Source organism: Acyrthosiphon pisum, chromosome X (genome assembly GCF_005508785.2).
Source record: "Acyrthosiphon pisum isolate AL4f chromosome X, pea_aphid_22Mar2018_4r6ur, whole genome shotgun sequence".
In the NCBI taxonomy this organism is placed as follows: domain Eukaryota; kingdom Metazoa; phylum Arthropoda; class Insecta; order Hemiptera; family Aphididae; genus Acyrthosiphon; species Acyrthosiphon pisum.
In genome coordinates this window covers 76,263,149-76,287,572 of record NC_042493.1, presented here as the reverse complement: position 1 = coordinate 76,287,572, position 24,424 = coordinate 76,263,149, and the positions used below count along the sequence as shown (strand labels likewise).

The 24,424-nt window shown below is 26.9% G+C and overlaps 1 protein-coding gene across 3 annotated transcripts in view; it reads right to left on the bottom strand.

Annotated features, from left to right (window-relative positions):
* LOC100159989 (alpha-protein kinase 1) overlaps positions 1 to 23,819 on the bottom strand; it is a 57,365-nt gene extending 33,546 nt beyond the window's left edge. For 2 of the 3 annotated variants that reach the window (XR_003839438.1, XM_008180140.3), the window contains exon 1: positions 20,508 to 20,852. The gene's annotated coding sequence lies outside the window, so the exon portion shown is untranslated. Of the gene's footprint in view, positions 1 to 20,507; positions 20,853 to 23,676 lie in introns of those variants that run through there. The other variant, XM_029489339.1, reaches the window with a different exon arrangement.
* Positions 23,820 to 24,424: the final 605 nt, after the last annotated feature.

The window sequence follows — 24,424 nt, the reverse complement described above, 5'->3', positions numbered from 1 at the left end:
TTTGATATCGTCCGAAATCGACCGTTTGGCCACCCCTGCGGGAAAAACAGTCAGACCTACAGAAACAATAGCTCGCTACTCGATATTTTTTCTCTAAAAGAAAAATCTATGAATCATAAATAAGTTTTTTTTAATAAGTAACCGCAAGACAATGAAAACCTTACGACAAATCGGTCAGAAACAAAAAAAAAAACGTGTACCTATCCCGTCCATAAACACAATATTTATGTCAATAATAGAACATTTTAGGGACCGGGAAAAAGTTCGAGTTAACCAAGTTCGACTGTATCTATAAATATATATTATATATATCTATATAATCTTTTATACTGTTATACCTATGTTCTATAACCCATATATTTGTATATTTTATTAATATTGTCGTGCAGGGAAGCATATCGATGTCTTAAAACTCCTCATAGCCTGCATGTGCGCTGGAACGATGAATTTATCCGAAAATGATATACGATACACGTATATACCTATACCTATTACGTACCTATTACCTATTATATACGTCGCACACCGTATATTATTATGCGAATAGTATAGACGTGGTGGTACACTGACCTATAGAAATGACACATAAGAAATCGTATAAAGTATTTTGTCGAATTCGTGACAGTCGATATGATAATTCATAATAGATAATAATAATATTTTTTTTTGTGTGAAATGAAAATGTTACATATTTGAATGAAATGTCGTTATTATTGTATATAACTATATATAAATACAATTATTATACATACGTATATTATTGTTTATTTCGTGGAATGACGTTATAAACTGCACATTTGATTAATTTTTTTTCAATAAAACTGTTTTCATTTATAGCGTAGAATATGTGCTTTGAAAGTATGATATAAATTATCATGGTATACTATATATAGTATACGTTTTTTAATCTAAATAATGATAGGGTGTGATACTGTGATTAAGTAAACACACTGTATTATCAATGTACCTACTGTAATGTTTTAGTAGGTATGTTAATTAGGTAGGCTATCAGTAAAGTATCTAGGATTTTTCACGGGGGGGGGGGGGGTATAAAGATTTTAATAGACATATTCAGTACACACTGTAATATTCATATTATTATATGCATGTTGCATTGTGTAGAACCCCCCTCATATAACCATGTGAGCCCTCCTCTTCAGTTGATACGCCACTGATACCTACTTAATACGTAGATTGCATATATTTTACATCTTCACAATTAATGCAATATAATATATACAATATTATTATAATAATTGATGTGACTATAATATTTAAATGTACAATCAAATATATTTAAAAATGTTGAATTTACAAAAATTAGTGTACCTAATTTTTCCTAAACGATTCACGATTTATTGCATATCATTATCTCGTACAATAATTTTTAGAGTGTTTAGGTACCTATACCTATATTTTAAATTGCTTTTAAATTTACTGTGACAACTGATAACACACCCACTAATGTGATTAACAATTAACCGATAACAATAATCAATAAGTACCAATAGAACATATACCGTGTGCGATAAAGAATACCTGCCTAATATAATATACACATCAAAGAGTAACAATCATCTTATTATACATATTTTAATACACCAATATCCTAATGCAAAGTAGTTAAAATATTTTTTAGCTTGATTAAATAGACATCAAACCTAACCCGTTATTATTATACATAATATATATTTTATCTCATTATTAAAATTACCTATATAATAAATTGATTTGTTTGTGATTAGGATCAAAGAAAAAAAAATTATAAAATACAATATAGGTACCGCTTATTAATAATAATATACATAAAACAGTAATGATCAGCTTAGTTTAACACACTAATAATTCCCTAACGCATAAGTAGTTAAAATATTATTTGGTTTAATTAGGCATCAGAACGCACCCATTATTATATATAATTTATCTTATTGTTAAACGGTATGTAATAAAATTATTTTTAAGTGATTAGGTCGGAGGAAAACAAATTTATAAAATATAATATACCGCCTATTAACACATTACATCAAAGAGTAATGATCATTTTAATAGTTATTATACACAAATTCCCTAATGCTTAAGACGTAGTTAAAATATTTTTTAGTTTGATTGAATAGACACTCATTAGTCATTATTATTATATATAAATTAAATATTATTGTTATACGTAACAATATCATACATCTGTAAATTGATTTGTAAGTGATTAGGTCTGAGGAAAACCAGTTAATCAAATTTAATAGAATTTGACAAGGATAATATCCTTATATAACTACTTGCGCATGTATTTTACTTGCAAGAATATAAATTTATTATTTTTCCACCAGAAGGTATGACCATTAGATATTTTTCAAGTATAAAAAATATTAGGTAGGTAGGTGTATTGTAAACAATTTATATTGACTAAAAAATAGTTTAGCTATTAATATCATATAATCGTATTCAACTATGTATAATTCAATTTAAAAATAATATACTGAAAAACAAAACACTAATAATAAGCAATAAGACTAATAATAGTTATAGCGCGCTTTTCCCTCGAAACAATCACGAACATAATGTTGAACGCACAGAATTTGATTATCACGTACTCATATGCATCTATATAGATTCCACGACTATACAAAATGTGTCCAACTGCACTAAGGCCTCGTTAATATAATTTAATTGCATATTATATTTGGTACCTATATGGTTTTCATCTTAAATTAAATGTATATAGAAAACATATTGCCATATTGGTACCTGTTTCTATTGACTATTGTTTACAATTATAAATTGTAATAATTAGAATGTTATTTTCTGACAAATCAAAGTATTCTCATGTCTCAACTGTGTTGTTACAAAATTATTATAGGTATATGTTAAGTAATTAATCACTAAAATATATATAAATCACTAGGTACCTGGTACAAGTATTATTCAAATTCGCGTATGTGTATTACCTATATTGTTATGGCTGTATTATTTATATATTTTATATCATTTATATCCATCACTATCCATACGTACTTAAATTATATTGATTAAATTGTTTTTATTAAAATTTGCAGTTTTTCAAATTTATCGTAAATATACATTCTTGTGTCATTTTGTTGAGAAAACATTTACGAATTATTGAAATAAATAGTTTATTATATAACGTATATTTAATATACAAATATATTATATATGATATATATCATATATATAATAGTCGTGCTCGTTGTAAATAGCATATGAATATATACTGCACTTTTGTTATCTGTAGGTTATAGTGTTTAATATTATTATTTTTTTTTTATTGTACTTTTATATATTATATACATTTAAATACACGTGTAGTTTTTAGTGAAGCCATTGCTTATTAATTCCATTGTAAATGCAATGTAATGATTACGAGGGCTTCATATAATAAACATCTGATTAAAAAATTATATTATTTATATTACTTACATATACCACTATAAATATATTTTATATTTGAAAACATTTTTAGAATACCTGTACGTTTTTGTTAAACGATCACCAATTAAAATAATTAATACTGGTACCTATAGGCTAGGTATAGCCCTATAACCTACCAACTTAAATATATGGTAATCATTAACCATTGGTTGAGCTATTAAAATGTATCAGTTTCAAAGAATTTTAATATTTTTATATTAGACAATATAATTATTAATCCCTTTGACTATAGTCCACGAGTCCAAAGTCTTCAAATAGTTATAGGCAGTCTATTTTAACGAGAGTGTTTAATTACTAAGAAGTAGAGTTTTTGAAATGTACAGATAAGGTTATTTAAAAAATATCTTTTAGATTTAATGTGTTGAGCCCAAGTTAAACGTAGATAGGTCTACCTAAGTATACCTGTTATAGAATTATAGTAATACATTTTAATGTTGGATAAATGGGGTTTGGGATGTCATAGAGAGTACCATTAGGATAATTTGAGTGTAAAAATTATATGAGTGGATTTACTTTTATTTACTTTAATCACTATTTGTAGTGGTAGTCATTGGTAGTTTTCCACACTTTCAACCAGGGACCGGAACCGAACCTAAAAGAATCGGTTTTAGAACCGAAACCTTTAAAATATTAAGAACTCGAACCGGAACCGGAACCTTTATTTTAATAAATAAAGTACCGGAACTGAACAGGAATTTTAAATTAAATAGGTTCTTTTAGGTTCAAAAATAAAATTATTTTATTTATCAAATTTAATGGTATTACAGACAAAAGTCTATAAACTATACATGATCATATGAGTTTTCTAATATTTCTCGTTCTATTAATTAAACTCACATTCCGGATAGGTATTTAAAATTATTATACTTTTCCGTACCTAAATTATCTGGAACCGGTAATGAAATTATTTGGAAATTATTATTTTTTTTTTTTCAAAAAACCAGTACCGACCCGGAACAGTTATTTTATTTTTGGAGAACCAGTACCGGAACCGATACTGATAAATTCAAAAGGTTCCAGTCCCTGCTTTCAACGTACCTCAATATTAAATGATCGAGTTTTAACCAATGACTTTCCATTTATTTTTCCAATATTAATACAAATTTGGATTAAATAGATAGATACCTACCCAAAGTACAAAATTATTCTTTAATACACAAAAAAAAAATCATTTAAAATTGATTTATCTTTTAGTCATTTACTGTCTAATTTGATTGGGTATCTATCTAGTTCTAATGTTTATTGTTTAACTATATATATTTCTCATAGTTTTGTTTTCACTTGTTCCAAACTATTTTAACTTTTAGTGTTTGTGGTATCTATAAACAAATTCAAAAGTGTGAGTTGGATTTGATTAGATTAATTTAAAATTTAGTTTGTTACAGTTGCAGTTGCAGGGAAGCATTTAGGGGGGGGGAGAGGGAGAAATGGCTATAACTGCTCTCAGTGCCAACATCTTTGGGGTGCCAAATTTGTTCATTTGTGAGTTATTAAAACTTTTAAAATGTTAATATTATTTTAATAACATTGTATAATATAACAAATATATATAACATATTATTATATTGTTTGAAATTTAAACAACTAATGTATTGATAACTAATATAATTATTATAGGCATCAATGATCAAAATGTATTAATAAACAATAAATAATAGTTCCTTTTTCCAAATTCGCTGTGATTCAATAGATATAATAGTTATTTAAAAAACTTAACTTTGCACTATATAGCTCAAAATATGCACGTAATTTTCTAAAATATTTAAAGCCATGTAGCTATTAAAACTTGATAAAATAATATATTATATTTTTAATAATTAATAAAATAAAAATAGGTACTTACCTAATTTTATCAACAATTTAACTATTAAGATTCTAAACAATAATTATTTTTGTTAAATTTATTTATTAACAGTTATGTATATTGAAAAAATATATTAATTTATAATATAGTTGTGTTACATTTATTTTGTTCATGATAAATTATTAATATGATCCATGAAGTATCTAAATATATACATATAATATAAAAAACAACTTACATGATATAGTATAAGTAGGGCTCGAGTGGCATACACTCAATTTTATCATCGGGAAGTGTGGAGAGGTTTCACGAGATCATTAAACAATATTTGAACATAGCCCACATTATTGTAAAACCAGTAGATTCTATTTTCTTTGCTCAAAATCTAAAAAGTTCATGATTGGATCTATCACCCATATTCCCTATGAGTAGGCTCCGTTGGGGTCGCAAAATGTCTAAATGAGGCACTGTGCAGTGGTTTGCGTATACAACTTTTATTCCCAAGTCACTTTATGCCGGCTTCTTGTAACCGATTCATTTCAGTGTATTCCTTTCAGTGTCCAAAAGATAAACACGATAACCGCTATTGTCAGTTACATTATAATATAATAGGTACATATTTTAATATAAATATCATGAGCGTGATTATAATATTATATCCGTGTCGAATTCAATAAGAATTTTTAAAGGAATATATAGGCACTTGACCTAAACAGTCTTTTGCATTTAAAAAATATTAAATTTTATCTACTTTTCAAATAATTACTAGAAACATACATTATTCACATGCTCTGATGCATTTAGTTTCGATATAGCCTATAATATTTTACAATTATTATGTTATGATATATTTATTCAAACGATTTACTTATGCCTACTTTATATACGATTCGACAACGTTTCTAAAATATATAATTTATAAATGATTGGTTCTATATTATACTTCTATCAGAAGAAATCTTCTAATTCTTAAATCTTATTGATTATGGAAAATATTAAATGTGTACACACATTTATAAATCATATTCAATTTTAAATCGAATGCGTTAATAACAGTATAATATTATATAAATGTATATTTTTTTTCACAATAGTATCGTCTTCATTAAAAATTATTTAACTACAATATAGATTACATCCAAAAACAGAATACCAATGACTATAGGTACCCATGTTATATAATTTTTATACAATTTTGTGTACAATTTAAACTCATTTTTATCCATCTATTCCCTTCAAATACATAAATCAATAAATTAAATTCATTGTGTAAAGTGCACAATTGTAGGTAGGTACGCTGTTATTGTTACTTCGCTAATCCTATATGGTTAACGCTGTGCATCATAAAGAGTAGACATGAAATTTGTGTAGAGTGAAAAAAACAAAAAATAAATAATAATATAGTGTTTGAAGGGTTTAAAATTTGGTTATCAAAAAAGTTTTGGCTGACAATTGTTGGACAATATTAATTTTGGCATCGAAAAAATCTATAATAAGTAATAATATTATAATCATAAATAATACGACAGTAAAATACTAAGCAAGCGAATATTAAGCAACAGCTCCAACATCAAATAATATCCATTATTTCAGGACCCTGTGAAAATAATTCGTAATAAGTTTGAGACGCTAAATAATATGTTAATATTAATATTATACCATTGATCATATAGATTTATGTTGTATCAGAAAAAATATCCAAATATTATTAAAATAAATATAATAAATATGTATTTATAATATTATGCACGTCGTTGCAACACTTATTGTCAACATTACCTAAAACATTGAATGAAATTCATGACTCATTAAATAATTGCGATTTGATAACTAATCATGGGAAACATTTTTTATTTGTCAATTATATTCAAACAAATATGTTTTATAGTATTTTCTTGTAATAGTAATTTAGATTAAATTACCAAGTCCAACAAAAGTTGTATTTACTTAGAATTAATTCGATAACAGGCCAAATCTATTTGTCAGCTATTTGAAATTAATTGCGCAAAAAACAAGTACTAATTACTATATTATATATTATTTTCGATGTTCCCCTAGTTTATTTTCTTACTTCCGAGTAAAACTATTGATAGGTACTGATACTAACACATTTCGTTTAGTCCTTAGTTGTTTGAAGTGAGATAAAATTTAATAAATGTTGACTTTGAACGTGTCATGTGCTAGCATCAGATGTATGGCGTTTATCTCAACTAAAGGGATGTCGTTTTCATTAAGGTCAAGCATGGCGAAGAAAAAGACAGCAATTAGTTCATTTAAATTAACTTTTAAATGCAGATTCCGAAATAAGACAAACATTGAAATATTTGTTTGGTTTAATTTTATCATCTGAAGAAGAAGTTGAGAATAATTACATTGACAATCGGATGTCATTAAAAACAACAAATACAAAAATTGACGGTTTAAAAAAAAAAAAAAAAAAATAGGTATATTAGAAAATTATATAAATTACGTTGATAAATGTTTAAAACAGCGATATAGGCAAAATGTAACTTAAGAAATTAAAATGAAGAACTGGTCGAACAATTATTGTGAATCATTCCATAACAAGTGGAAAATAATGCAGGTTCTATCATAGCAATTTTTAATCCACGCAAGTATTATCTTTCATTTTGTTGATTTTTTAAAAAAAGTTCAGATTGAAACGTAATATATAAAACTATTAAGTTCACAAAAACAACATGATGAAAAATTAGAAACTTAAGTAACATATTAGGTATATTAAATAATAAATGGATACATATTTTTAACAAAATTAAATTTCCATGTCAATATTCATAAAAAAAAATTTGTTAAAATCAATTTACTTTTTGCAGCTTCATACATGTTCTATCTAGACCTATATACACATAATACTCATATAGGTGACTTAATATTATTATAGTTCAACAAATTATTGTTTGATAAAAAAAAAACCTTACCTGTACTAAATAATAATAAAAAAAAATACATTAAAATAATCAATGACTGATATAAATGATATTATGGCCGCGTCAGGTGTGAATAATAAATACATTTTTAATTTTCTATTTGTAATCTTCGATCTTAATAGCAACTTAAACTACAGTGATTTATTGTCAATCTGCACAACTTGTTTTGTTATAATAACCCATATAGGAGCGGTACACAACGTATAGAAAACTACAATATGATAACATTATTTTGACATTTTTAATATTAAACATAATATGAATTGAAAAACTTTAAATTTCAGTAGAGACTATACAGATCAATATTATTCTCGATAATGACGTAAAATTAGAATTTTATAGATGTTAGAGTTTAGGTCAAATTAGATTAAATTATTACCAACATTTTTTTTTTTTTACTGATTAAAAAGTAATTTAAATAAATATTTAATTTCTTGTGTTAGATTTTTTAATTTAATTTTTACTAGTGCCACAATAAATCATCCTCATTAGCAATTCTTAACGCTTCAACTTCATACAATGGAATGTGGCCTTACGGGGTCTAGCTTAAATTAAAAATAATATTAGTATAATAATTATGTAATGATTTTAGATTTAAGAATAAATTAACGTACATGAATAGCGCCGATTATTTAATTTTAAATATTAATATTTTATCATATATTAGATTTGATAATATATTAGATATAGGTTTACAACTTAAAGTCTCAATATCCACCTATAATTTATCTAGTAAAAACAAATCCGTAAACGCACAAAATGTATATATTATAGTATGTTGGTTTTAAGTTTAGTTACCTAAGAATAAAATCAGGTGAGTATAACATTAAAAATATTAATAAAGTTAAACTTATAGCCTAAACTAAAAATCACTATATTCTCTACAATCTATAGGGTTATATTATTTTGTCAAATTATCAATAATAATATAATACCCATAATATTTATAGGTACAACTGATTCGAAGGTGAATTTCAATAAGTGGCTTTGTATTCTTGTAACTTTTTTTAAAAAGTATAGCAACTAACTGATAATTTATACGATTTGACTACCAGTTTTGTCATGTAGGTATATGTAAAAAACTAATTGTACGAGTAATCGAAACTATCAAAGATCTTATAGCCCAGGGTGAGAAAATGTCTTAATTTAATTTTAATATTATATTATTTAAAAATTAAACTTCACGTAAAATAGTGTAAGTTCATTTCGCGTATACAGATACAATTTCCAATTAATTATATTATTTCTCAATTATTATTCTGCAGCTACTTGGGTATATTATATTATTACGTTTTATAAATTGATAAAATATTAATGTTCTTTGATATCAATTTTTAATTAACCGTAATTTATTAACGACTTTTGTAAATGAAATAGATATTTATTACCCGAACCGTCTGAACCTCGCGGGCTTGTTTATATAATGTGATGAAAGCTTGCGCACATACGTATTATATATATATATATACCATACCTATAATATTATAATAACTATAGCTAGTTTCGAATCCGTAATAAAATCGCGTATATAATCGGACGAAGCGATAGAAAAATGACATTAACTGTAATTTATAATAACATTAATATATAGATATGTGTACGTCAATATAACGATGTGTAGTGCGCAATTATAATGTTATGTGTAAATATTATATTATATATATTATTAATAATTACGTACGAAATTATTATTAATTTAAATCGTACGGTGCAGTGATGTGTGCGAATATCATTATCATAATGTACACCACTTGGCCCTGATGAGTTATTATTATACAGTATTATATATATTTTATTATTGTACATTGTATAATAATGTATATAATATAATGTTTGTGTGTGTGTGAGAGAGTTATAATATTGTCTCGCCGAGTAGTTCAAAGAATAACACACGTATATAATATTATTATAATGTAAAGCTGCAGTTATTTTCACCGCCCGAGGACTCTCGCGCGCGGTGTGTCTGAGGGAAAACAATTTTTTTTATTATTTTTTAATCATTGATTTCGTAAAGGAGAGAAAAAAAAAACAACGAAAAAACAAACCCCAGACATTGTAAACTCGCTGACGAATCGTTTGTCGAGTAGTCAAAGTTGCATTATGGGCGTTCTGCACGGCGGGTTTAACGTTACATGTTGTGCATTATTATTATTATAATAAAAATAAAGAACTCATTTTCTCGGCGGCGCTGTCCGATCGACGGGCCTATTGTACAATGGTCGGGCGCAACACTACAGGAAATGACAACATCGATGCGTGTCCAATAAATGAACGTCTCGAAAATCGTATTTTGCTGACTGTTAATGTGAACGTCCGCATACATTTTATTATTATATAGATGTACAGTCGGACGTCTGTAATATTATTCAGTGTGTATATATAATATACATACATTATTAGCAAAATTAATGTATATAAATATATCTACACACACGCACACACACATACACATAATGTGTTGCACTGTACAGAGTGTGTCTGCGTGTGAAGTGTGTGTATATACGATCAAAAGGGCACAAAAATAAAGACAGTAAAAAATTATTAAAAAAAAAAAAAATTACCGGTCGATTTTCCAATCGCTTTTATATTTATATATTCTTTAAAACTTTTTATGAATATATTTTTTGAGTCTAGACTCTAGACACAACATACTATGATCAAACGGCAAACGAATAGTTGTCATAAGTTATTACCTATACGGTAATAATAATATTGGGGTGTAGGTACTATCATGTAGTGCTCTATACTATATTTTATAGTAAAATACATTATCTGATTTATGTTTATTTTCATTAGATAACCACTATTATGCTATATCCCTGATTATTCCATTGCAATTTGATATCAACTCAAAATTAAAATAATTAATAATTTATTGAATATGATATAGTGGCGATGAAATGTACACTATATAATATTATCATATTATACTTAATACATTATACAGGTATCACAGGGCGATTCTTTCAACAGTTATTGTCTGTTACTATCAACTCGTTATCTTGAAAAGCATTGATTTTTTTGCAGAGTATATTTTTTATATAGTTAGAAGTCATAAAAAAACAACATTTTAGAAAAAATTATATATTTTTTTTACTTTAATCGTTCTAGTATTTAATAGTTTTTAAATTGTTTTCATCACAGCAAACATTTTGAATTTTCTATTGCAAAGCCATATATTTTTCTAAAAATTTCGATAGTCGATACACAAAAATTAAATAACAAAATAGGCAAGTACCTACCAACTTAGTTGGTTATAAGTATTTAACGTTTGAATGAGCTAGGAGTGGCTAAATTAAGTGATAATTATATAGGTACCTACTCGTTTTATACAAATTTATAAAATGTGTAAAATGTAATTAATCTGGATAGAAATTCTCAGAATAATATATTAGCTTTGGAATATGAAATAAAAAATGTACACAGTTATACAAAAATTAAGAAACCTAAAAATTATAGCAATAAAAATTGAAAAAATAATATTTAATTTTTAAAAACCTTGTTTAATTAAAACTTCAAATTATGTAAAATATATATTCTCATCAACATTAATATTTTTAGATAACTTGTGTTTACTATTATAAGCCAGTTAATGTTATATACATTAACGTTTATACAAATATTAAATTATATCAATAATAGGTACGCCAAATACCAATACCAAAACAATCAACAAAGGTAGATCGTAGGTATATTTATTTACTGGTAGTAAAAAATTGGGTAGTATTGTCATGTTGGTTATGCATTAAAGCAGTTATAAAACTTGACTATTATAGATAATATACAATATTTTGTTGAAATATTTCGTAAAACGTTCACATTTAATTAATATTTTATGTAGTTTTCATATTCTTTTCCAAAGAATTGAACATACTTAAAGTGACAGTTTTTGAAGAAGAAATTATTCAGTAGATAAAGTATTTTTAAATATTATCAGTGATTAATATTTTGCACAAAAAAAAATGAAAAATCATCTGTAAACATTTCATGTTTTATTAACAATTTTATGCGAAAGCGCACTCAAACGTGAAGTAGGTACCCATACCTATTCAACAAAATAGAAACTTGGGTAATAAAAATTAAATGAAAATTAGGTAGATATTATATTTTAATATAAATCATTACATATACTGTGAAACAAATTTGTAGATTGCTAAATAGATTTATTACGACTGAAAATCGTTTTATTTTTGTGGATTAGTGGTCCAATAATTAAGTACATTAATGGCCTCATTTAAAGCATAACACGTCAGTTTTTTCAAAGTTCATAACTCAATGTTTTAATATAAAAAACAGGTAGACGATAAATTAAATTGTATACAAATGTACTATAAATGTACGATAAATTCAACAGCACGTGTATTTTGTTTGTTTTTAATCTCTCGGAAAATTATTACACTTTAAATCGTTTATTACCAAAAAAAAAAAAAACAATACAGTACATTTATGCATATTTAGTGAATAACTGAAGCAAATAATTGATGTGAGAAACATGTTTTTTTTTTTTGTAAAAGGAGGGATTACACGTGTTATAAAGTGTTATACCACACCACTATATCGTTTATATTACGTAGGTATACATTAACACTATTAGGTAATTGATATATTATATATGGCTTCTACCGATACCCATTCCACTATTCGAGATTAACATCTAAACTATATATGCATTTATAATTTAGATTATTATATGGCCCCCGCGGGAATCAAATGGTTTTTGATATTATTATTGTGTCTTGCATTTTGTTATATACTATTTGCTGAAGATTGTTCTTCGACTGCGCAGTGTTAAGTCTAATATTATAATAATATTAAGCGGTCTTTAATTTTTCGATTTCGGAATCTATGTCCATGGTCTAAACGTATGCCTATGTGATATATTATGTGGGTGTGGAGTAACCGGATCTACTATATAAATCATAATACCTATGTAAGTTTAGCTAGATGAGAAATACACAACATTATTATCTTACGATAGATTACAATACATGAGCTTAGCAATATTACAGCTGTTATTTGATTGATTTAAAAATGTCGTTTCGATCGGAAAAGTCAAAAAAACTGTGTCACAAACGCAGCGGGGGTCGACGTATTATTATACGCTCGACAATATCATATTCTATTATTATAAAATTAGATATTTATAAATTATAATTATTGTCTGGTGTGACTTCCACAATTATTTTATTTGCCGTTTCTTACTCTCTCCTCATTCTGACGACCGACATAATATACAACGCGTCCTATACATGTATACATCAACACCGCGGTTGATCCGCAATCCGCATATTATAATATATACCTACTTTATATATAAAAGTACAAACAAGGAGGGGTTAGGGGCTAAGTCCCTCGCAAAAGTATCAGTTGCCCCGTGCGAATATTTCCTAAATTTTTTTTTAACCTTATTCAATATTACTATAATAGGGCTATTTAGCCCCAAAGGCGTGTGAAAAGTTTCAAGTCAGGGGTAGCGAACATTTTTACCATTCCATTTTTTTCATACAAACAGCCTATATTAATATCAGTGTATCTACTGCACCGCTAAAGGTAAACTAAGCATAACTAAGGTAAAAATTCTGGGGGGGGAATATAGCCCCAAACAAATTTATTTGCTTCAATTTAAAATCTAATATTACATTATAATTTTATAATCAAAAAACAAATACAATTAACTGTTATAAAATATTCTATTTAGGTACTTATATATTCTATAGTCATCGAAATTTTAATTGGTTAAACTTTTCCAAAATGTCATTATTATTTATATTATTGGACATATCCCTTTCAATATTTATAATGGCCAAGTTTGAAAACACCTAAATAAGTGTCTTTTTCATTTTATACAATATGCAGCATGGTTAAAAGACATTTTTGCTATCATTGATAACTTCAAATTGTTGTAAAACTTACCAAAAACATTTCCCCCCAAAAAATTAAAAACTAGAAATACATTTGACCGAAAAACCGGTGGGGGCTTAGCCCCCCCCCTAGTTGCGTCTATGTGCACCGCTATGATGGGACACGGGAAACACATTAAAGATATTATATGCCATATAAGTCTTTAGCGAATGTTAATAATTATAATAATATACTGCGGTCTGTGTCACATAAAAGATTGGCTTCGTTATTCAATACACTTTTTGGGTAACTAACTTGTTTTTATTGAATATTATAAAATGGTCCAGCTTGGACAGTTGAACCTGTTCAGGGGTAGCAAGAGCACACCCTGTTGCCCCTGTGTGCACGCCTATGTTATGCTTTCCAAAATCTCAAACGCTATTTGTGTCTATGTTTATATACCTAATAGATACCACCGTCGCGGTTGTCGGGTATTTATATACCGAAGTCATATCCAGACCATAACCCTTTCACACCCCACGATGTCAGATGATACATACATAAGAAAACAACAATGTTCCGGTTTTATAATTTGTCATAACCCCGTGGCTGTTTCGTATTGTGTCATAATAATAATATGTATAATACTATAATATATACTATGAATAATATTACTACATAATATTATACAGACATCGGCACGCGACGGGTGCTGTACATTGTACGATTCGTTTTTATTGGTTGTTTCCCTTTATTTATGTATATAGTCGATTTTACTCGTACAATTATTATTATATACAAACCGGAGTACAATATAATACGGTATCGGACAACGAAACGTAATTGTTCGCACGCGGTCTTTTCCGACGAGATCAGTGGACACACACATAGATAGTGGATACATAAATAACCATAATGACGATATGGTCTTACTACATATTATCATTGTATATCATGTGACTGTTCTATTGTTTGTTGTTAACTAAATATTTACAATGTCGGCCACACATTTTTTCGACCGTTTTCGATAATTTGAATTGTATGATCGTTCCCGGTTGATTTCTCTCTTTTTTTTTTTGGATAAATAAATCATAACAATTATTATTCATTGTCATTATATTATTATAACTATACATAAACAAGATAGCTGTAGTGTATAAGGTAGGTACTTGTCGAGTACCCCTCAATTAACCACCTATTATATAGTTGCGTATACGAAGCTATTTAAAAAGCATCAATTTATTCTATTCGTATATTTTATTTTTAATACAATTATACTAAATGTTTATTTTCGGTGATTATCTGCTATATTAAAGCGCTTAAACTTAAATATATTTTTGTCGTTTAAGTAGATTTGTATTACAATTCTACTGAGAACCCTATTTTTTTTTATGAAAGCAAAAACACCTACTAATAAACCTACCTACTTGTTGTAATTGTCAAGTTAAGGTTGATACACATATTTAATTAATATACCTGCGTACATTTATAATTTTATTAATATTAAAATATTAAATTATAATGCAGCTTTGATGCTCATATATATTTTGTAATATTATAGACACTTAAAGTAACTAAATCATTTATTAAAAAATAAAAACACAGACCTACAAGGTATTTCAACAATATTCATAAATATCCAAATCTGCAATAACGATGAGTGAATATTCATAACATTTAACAATTTAATATAACATTTTTATATAACATTTAACAATGTCTGTTTGATTTCATATCTATTGAATTATTTTCACGATCAGTTACGAGACGTACACCCACACAGTATTTAGTGTTTTCTGCACAGGTTTGTTGAAAATCCTTCTTATTATTTACACACCACGCCGGTCGATTTGATTTTTGTCCGCACTCGTGCAGTACATCATGGTCTGACTCGTTTGTTAATAATTATTAAACAGTGGAAATGGATCGGGATGTGGAAAAAGGGTCGTCGAGCGCGTGGGCCCGCGAAGCCGTATGACGAGGTGCTGAAGCCTTGCTCGTAAATCGCGTTAAGCACACACTTTCTAGTATAATTTTTCACACACCGACGTACACGCTTGGACACGGTGTAATAGTCATCGCCAATGTGTCCAAGTATGCACACCCGGAAAACGGTCGCGTGAGACTATATCGGCTTTTACTTGTAAGGCATTCCGAAAAAAAAAAAAACTCCATAACCCGTACTCGTCGTTACGCACATCGAGGGGAAAGCGAGGGGATAAAGTAAAATAATATATATACCTATATTTAAAAAAAATACCGTCTGGTTGTTTTTTCTTATGATAAGAAGGGATAAGTCCAAATATGCAATCATGTCACCGTAATGGCTGAGAGCTTATATCTATAATACAATAGCTCAGATACAAAATCGACTAAATAATATGGGCGAACGGATATAAATATGACCGAGTAAAAAACTGATTTAGTGATATGTTTCAATTTGATGCGTGGTTAATAATTTTATTTCCAGGTCGACTTAATAGCATATTGTTATATATATATATATATATTATTTTTATTATATTATATGATACAATATTTAGTATTTAGTTTAAAGTAAAAAACTAGTAGGTTATATCGTATATGTATGTTGTATGATATGTACCTACGTATCTTTTTATAATTAATAACAGTCCTCGGAACAGTCTCATTTAAACGAGTACCTATATCAAATGCATTGTCCTCTTAAAAAATACAATTTTGTTTTAAATGTAAGTATATATAATATAGTATTTATTTATTTTTACTAAGGTTATAAAATATAATTTAAAAAAAATACCTAAATCGTTTTAACTAGGTATGTAAATTTAATTCTTAAGGTCCATAAAAAAAATATGTATTGTTATATCGATCGGATTAGACTTTATGGTTTGAAATTAATAGTTTCTACTCTAGTAGTTAGTTGTAATATAGGTTAGTGGTTGGTGTGATGTCAGAAATCGAGGAGGGTAATTAAACACGTGCCCCATCTATAAAAATCATTGACCTCGAAGTTTGCCCTGTTTATCCCATATTGTACTACAACATATTACTTGTAAAATGTCTGTTGTACGGGTATACAAATATAAATATATAAAAACATTCATTCGTCAACATTTGGAAAAACGTTACAAGATATTTTGTAGGCATGAGTTTTGAATAATGTAGGGTATACAAACGTACATTTGCTATCTATATTTATATATTACCTATATTGTTTCTACATTTATTAAAACGCAGTACATATAGGTATGTAGATAATATATTTTTTGTTACACTTCAGTCCATCGCTATTTTTTAAAATGAAAGGTTTTTATATTTGATTATTTTGAAAAAACTAAACATGGTTAGTTATCTTATATTATATTGATTTAGTGCCGGATAAAGACATACAAACTAAACATGATAGCCTCCCTTAAAAAATGGTGAACCAGTAGCCACATGTGTTAAATACGTTCTGGTGAGACCAATGCATGTGCCCCATAATAAACTTTATTATTTTCAACTAAAATCAGGTATAACTTATTTTGTAGGCACTTAATTTTTGTGTTCTATATTTGTCAGTGAGGAAACTTATATTGGTTTAACAACGGTGTGTTTTTTGTCCACAAAAACGTTTCGAGGTAGTAAAATTAAGTAATCCGAAAGCCCCAATATCGATTAGGAAGTAAGAAGCACTGCAGTTGGTACTTTAGACGGGTCATTGTTGTAAATGTCTATAGCAGTTTACATGGAAAAAATATTACAATTTCGTTAAAATGTCGCGATTAAAAACACTTTTTAAAAGCATATCTACTTATAGTTTTATCCCAAAATGCGATATAACATTTTTAGTATAAAATAGAATAAAGTTATATAATAAAATAATTAATTAATAATATATGGAATATACTAAATTTGTTTATTGTATATTTGTATAGGTAGAATACAATAATAAGATATGGATAATTGACGTAAAAAAAAATTGTATTGGATTTATCGATACCTAATTTGGAAAAAAATTATAAAATATCTGTAATTTTATGTAAAGATACCTTAATATGCTATTTTCTTGATAGGTTTAAGACAGAAAAAGTAAAAATTGATATAGAAGTATTCGAAATATAATCACAGATATGAAATATCAACAACTTATAGTTATACCTATATACTTAAATGTATAATAGTAATAATTTGACCCATTATTAGTAACAGTTAACTATTTAAATCGATTTTGGTTGTTTATATCGTATATGCGGTTAACTGGTTCGTGGTAACTGATAGCAATATAGTGACAACCACCAAAAATAAATTATATAATTTATAATAAATTACAATATGATTTATTAAGTACTATAACATTTTGAGTAGTAAAAAATAAAATAACCGATGAAAACAAGTTTGTAAAACTTGAAATTGTACATTTACAACATATATACTCATATCTCTAATTCTAATATTATGTGTGGTGCATTTTTCAAAAAAATATTCCATACAATTTATTTTTATCGGCATTTTAATGTTTAAAAACCAATTTATTATGAACCCAAAACCAGCAAAATATAAAGGTAACATCGTGATCGCACCTAGACCGCTATAACCACTAGGAATGACTTAAACTTAAAAAAAAAAATCAATTATTTTGTGTACTGAATTAAATTTTTTTAAATGTTATTATAATTATTGAATTTAAAACCATAATTTTCCGTTTTTGTTTTCAATTTCAAAAAATCGAAAAAAGTAAAATAACGCGATACGAATCCATTATTATTTAAAATAAAAAGTACAGGAACAGTGGTTTCAGTGTTGGACATTGTTGTCTCGGTTCGTTCGGTTTGCCCATAATTCATTTAAATTATACGTAGGTATCGGATAGATTGCTCAAGGGTGTATATTCCAGCATATCCTTCTGTGTTTGGCCCAATTGATAACTTTTTCAAATAATTTTTTTTTTTTTTGAAATCTGTATTTCAATATTATAGATATAAATTATAATTAATAGGACTGTATAATTTAAAAATCCAGAAAGCTCATTGTGTATAATTATCTTAAAATAAATTAAAAATATTATTATTATTTCTCATCATAAGGTACTAATATTTCATAACTTAATAAAACATATACTGTTATAATATATTATGTATTTATGTATATTATATTAGGTACCTATGTGGTTTAAGTGCAGAAATAAATTGCAAGAATCAGATTTTAAAATGTAATAATTAAGAAAAAAATTTTCGAGTTGAATACGGTTGAACAAACTGTACATAAAGGATTCATTCTAGTTTTCGATATTAAAATGCTTATATTTATAATAATTTAAAAATTTAAATCAACTTCATTTAAGCGGTTTTTTTTTTTTAAAGAAAAATAATTAAAGTTAGGTATATAGTTATTAAAGGTATTGATTATTTTTTATTTTATAAATATGACATGCCTAGTTTTAACAACCACTAAGTAATATAATATTTACATAATTGAAAAACCAATAAGTAGTGCCTAAATTTATCGTTCCACTAAGAATCTAAAAATTACCAAATTTTAAACTAAGCAGTTTTTTTGAAATATATATCATCTTCAAAATGTACTGTATAGATACATTAATACTACATAGATATATTAAATTATAACTATTACCCATAAAATTTTAAAAAATTAGCATTTATTAAGTTGCCTACTTATTTATTATCTTCGAATATAATTTTTTTTTTGACAGCTTAGTATACCGATTTCTAAAAATTTTATTTAAATAGGTAATCACCAAATTATTGAATGATTTAAGAATATCTAAATAATTAATTATGACACATTTTTAATGAAATTAAAAAAAAATATATTTAACATTTTCTAAAATAATTATGAGATATCTATAATTTATTTGTTTGTATTAATAAAAAAAAATATTATATGTCTAATAAAATATTTAAATAATTAAAAATGTATATGAATTTATCTTTTATCTATGTTATGATTATAAACATTTTTAATTTATTTATTTTTTTTTTTTCAGCATAATTCAATTATAATACAATAATAACAATAATAATATTAAGAGGTGATACGTAACAAACTGAGCTAAACTCGTATCTATATATATATATATGATGGCTGTCTATAAAGTAATGATATAAAGTGGAACTAATGAAAATTGTTACCTTGTATGTATAAAAATATAAAATAATTTGTTTTCACCAAACATTTATGGATTTAGAATTTTTTGAAGACGTTAGCAACTGTTGGCTGTCGTCATTTTTTTAGTAACAAGAGAGAGGGAATACCCCTTCTCTAAGAAATAAACAGACCCGAGTTAGGTAACTACCCGTGTGCACCGCAGTGAGGTGATAATAATGACCCTGTCCCGTTAATGACTGATATAGTTTTTGGTAAGCCTGTCGCTTAATTACCTAATGACTGCAGATAATATATATAAAAAAAAATGCATCACTGTAATGATATTCGCGATAGGTTTATCCATAAACGTATAATATTTAAATGATATTATAGTTACTTACTATATAAGTTCAATCGAGTTTCTTAGTTAATTCGCCATTTCAAGTTGCCATTGAAATAACATTGTAACGAATACGTTCTAGGTGCACACTATTATAATAATATACACAGCATTAACACACTTTGTACACGATAATCCGCGAATGTATGTATTAGAAGTGTTTCATAACAGTGACTCAATCCGCTTTTTTTTCTTTCTTTCTTTCTTCTTTTTTTTCTTTTTTTCCTAATCGGTAGATATGCGCTAATATAATAAATAAGCGCATAGAATATTTTGGCAGATAAGGCGTACCTAACGCACAGTGTGATAACTATATGTAACATCTAATTACTATACGGAGTGCAATAAAGGTCGGGCACGTGCAACGTGCATATTTTAATGACGTAATTGATAACATTTTTCTTGATAATTTATAGGTACCTACATTTTTTTTTTTCGGAAGTGAAGTTCGTTTTTAAAATTGTTTCTTTGCCGTAAATACTATAATGTATATATAATAATATTTTATTATGTGTATAATAATTGGCAAGGCCCTTATCAATCTGACTAGTCGTAAATTATTGGCTGCAAACGAATTTAGCCGCATATAAGAGGTACAGCGGACGTATATATAGATACTACAGCAACAGGTTAATCATCATCCTTGTACCTATATACATTACCTAAAGCTATTTTTTATACAATTATGTATACCGTTTGAAATTATTATACATTAAGTAGGTATACCTATACTTATTCGTGATACGGTTATTGTTTTTACTGTTTTTAGATAATGCCACAGCTATTATATAGTTACGCGTTCAAATGGTTATTTTAACCATAATATTGCGTTTACCTGATAACTGGAGAAAGATCTCTATTGTTTACGGCAAAAAATCCAAAGTTTGTTGACTCGATATCAATTCATTATTGTTGGGTTAACAACCTTTAGGTACTAAATGTAATTGCGATCGTATATTATCATGTTGAAGTAGGCACCGGCCGATAGCATCCATTAGATAGAGTTAAAGTATATTTTTTACCGATTTGTTTATAGATATTATTCTTGATCTTTACGATTTATTATAAACGTGAAATGTTAAAAATAGGTCCCCGACGCAGATATTTTGTTCACAGATATATCGATACAAATGCAAATCTTGTACAAAAATAATTAAATAAAAAAATTAATACAAAAATGGATACAATCTGTAAAATTAAAAAGAATAAGTAAATTTGATGTGGGATTAAAAAAAATGGATGACATGATACAAGGTAGCTTCTGATAAATTTAAATCTAAATCAAATTTGGTTAAGAGTGATCTGTATGATAGCAGATGCGAGGTAGGTACATATATAAAAATATAATAGGTTAATGATTCATTATCCAAGCTCACTTTAGATAAAAACCAGATCAAAAAGGTCTCGAGGTCAACACCGAGATAAGTCAAATGTTAGTTGTAAATATCCCTTAACACATTTTAATATACAGGCTGATTCACCAAGCATGCTCTTACTGACCATATTTTTTTCCCTTTAACAATGAATTTATTAAAATTTTGATTTTGAAATTTTTAAGTATATTCAAGGATCATATTTTTAATTATTTAAATGTATAGTACCATATTTTATAGGAGTATTGTATAGGGCTACATCCTTTATTTCAAATAAAAACAAACCTTTTTGCTGTAAATTGTTAAGCCGATGATTATTTTAAAATTGCCAATATATTATACACTTAGTATGGAGTTAGGATGTTAGGAATTTAGGATACTAGCACCAAAAATGGTTTTACTATAAAAACATTTCATAGATTTAATATTGAATCTAATAATTATTACACTCCAAAAATGTTTAGAAATTATAAAATGTTGATAGTTTGTACTATTTATTAGCATTTTTAAATCACCAAACCCTCGTAATACTTTCCGCACCCAATTACCACGGAATTATATTATTCTTAGTGTGCAAAGCAGGGACTGGAACCTTACCGAAAAGAACTGGTACCCTTTGAATATTGGAAACCCAAACCTCACCGAAATCCTTATTTAAATTAATTTAAAAACCAGAACCTTACCGGAACCGATACTTTTACTGTACAAATTTTTTTACATAAGTATAAAACCAAAACAGGTAACAATTTTTTTTTTTTTTAACCGAAAAGAAACCGAAACCTAAATTTTAGCTTTTCTGGTAACCGAACTGGAACCGAAACCGAAACCGAAATTTAGTTTTTCTGGGAACCAAACAGGAACCGGAACCGTAAAAATCAACAAGGTCCCTGGTGCAAAGTTAAATATCTCAAAAACTACTTGTTCTAATTTCCATTCAGATATATTACAATTTTCAAATAATTCATCTGACCAACAATTTACTGAAAATAAGGGGGATTTACATTCGAATAAAATAAGTTGGTATTAACAAAGTACACTCCTTAATCGGTATAAAAATCTAAGTAATTAAAAATATAGTCTTTATTAAGACGTAGGTAGGTATACTTAAAAATGCTAAAATTCATTATTTGAATAAATAAATAAATAGTTAATTATTAATAAAGGAAAAAATGGGGGTTGAGCATGCTTGGCGAATCACTTTGTTGTCTGTATGTAGGTACTACAAAATAATGTGTATTAGGATCTACTTAAATTTATACTTGCCTACATATAATACTATTATTTTTAATAATTAAATATTAACATAATACTCATCATTTGAGTTAAAAAAAAAAAAATACTTAAAATACTAATCATACACAATATTATATATTATTACATATTTTGTAATAAATAACCTACGCGCCTGCAGTCTGTATTTCATCATATTTAGATCCAAAGCCGATTTCGCTGATCAATACCTATACATCGTTAAACAAAATAATTTTTACATCCGATAGTCGGTGAATTCACTTATTTAGACGAACTAATGCATTTTAAAAGTTCATCACTCAGGTTCAATGTCAACGAGCTAAATGTAAAAGCTGTTAGTCGAATGTACCTATATATTTTGTGTAAATAAGTAGATACCTACCTTAATAGAAATGTATATTTGTTTATTCTGTTATTAATTTAGGCTATTGGATCTTGATAACTAATTGTTAGATATGAAAATATAAGCATATAATAGATAATAGTTAGGTACTATATTATAGTTATGAATTATTATAATGATTAACAGTAGTTGTAAAAGCATACCTATGCAGGTACTTCACATTAGTAGAGCTTCAAATAACTTTAACTATCACTCTGAATATTTTATTATTGTATGCGTGTATATTATGTCGTCGGCAATTAATGTTATTTAAAATCAAAAATAAGAGAACACTAATCTTTCTCACTTGCACGGTTGAAATATAAATTAAAACGTTTTAACACAATATAAACTATGATATTATGACGTTGTAATCGAGTTAGGCAAAAATAATCGACTGCGTTTCTATCTATAGTTGAAGTATTCATAATACACTGATATTATAATATTTGCGCGTATATATAAATGTGCACAAATCAATTTATAAATGAAATTTACTGGCTTTTATAGAAGTATAAATTATATTGACCTATATAATGTAATGTACGTTAATTCACACAGCTCTACTGTTGAAATGTATATGAACACGCCCGTCCCGATAACCACTATATATAATATTATATATATGCATAGTATAATAGGTAATAGTGTAATACTCTTATATAAACGGGGCGTATATTATATTATATTCTCATTAACAGTTAAATCAAATTCACACAAAGTACGTTTCGGCTAATTTAATAAAACATTTACAATTTGCACACTTTTGTCACAATAATATCCAATATACTTACACCGCGTTCACGTATATTATTATGTTTATTTTCTGTAAATGGCATTTCGCTGCGTATGGAATATTATAATATATTATAATATATATATTGACTCGACAGTCAATATTACGTGTGTTTT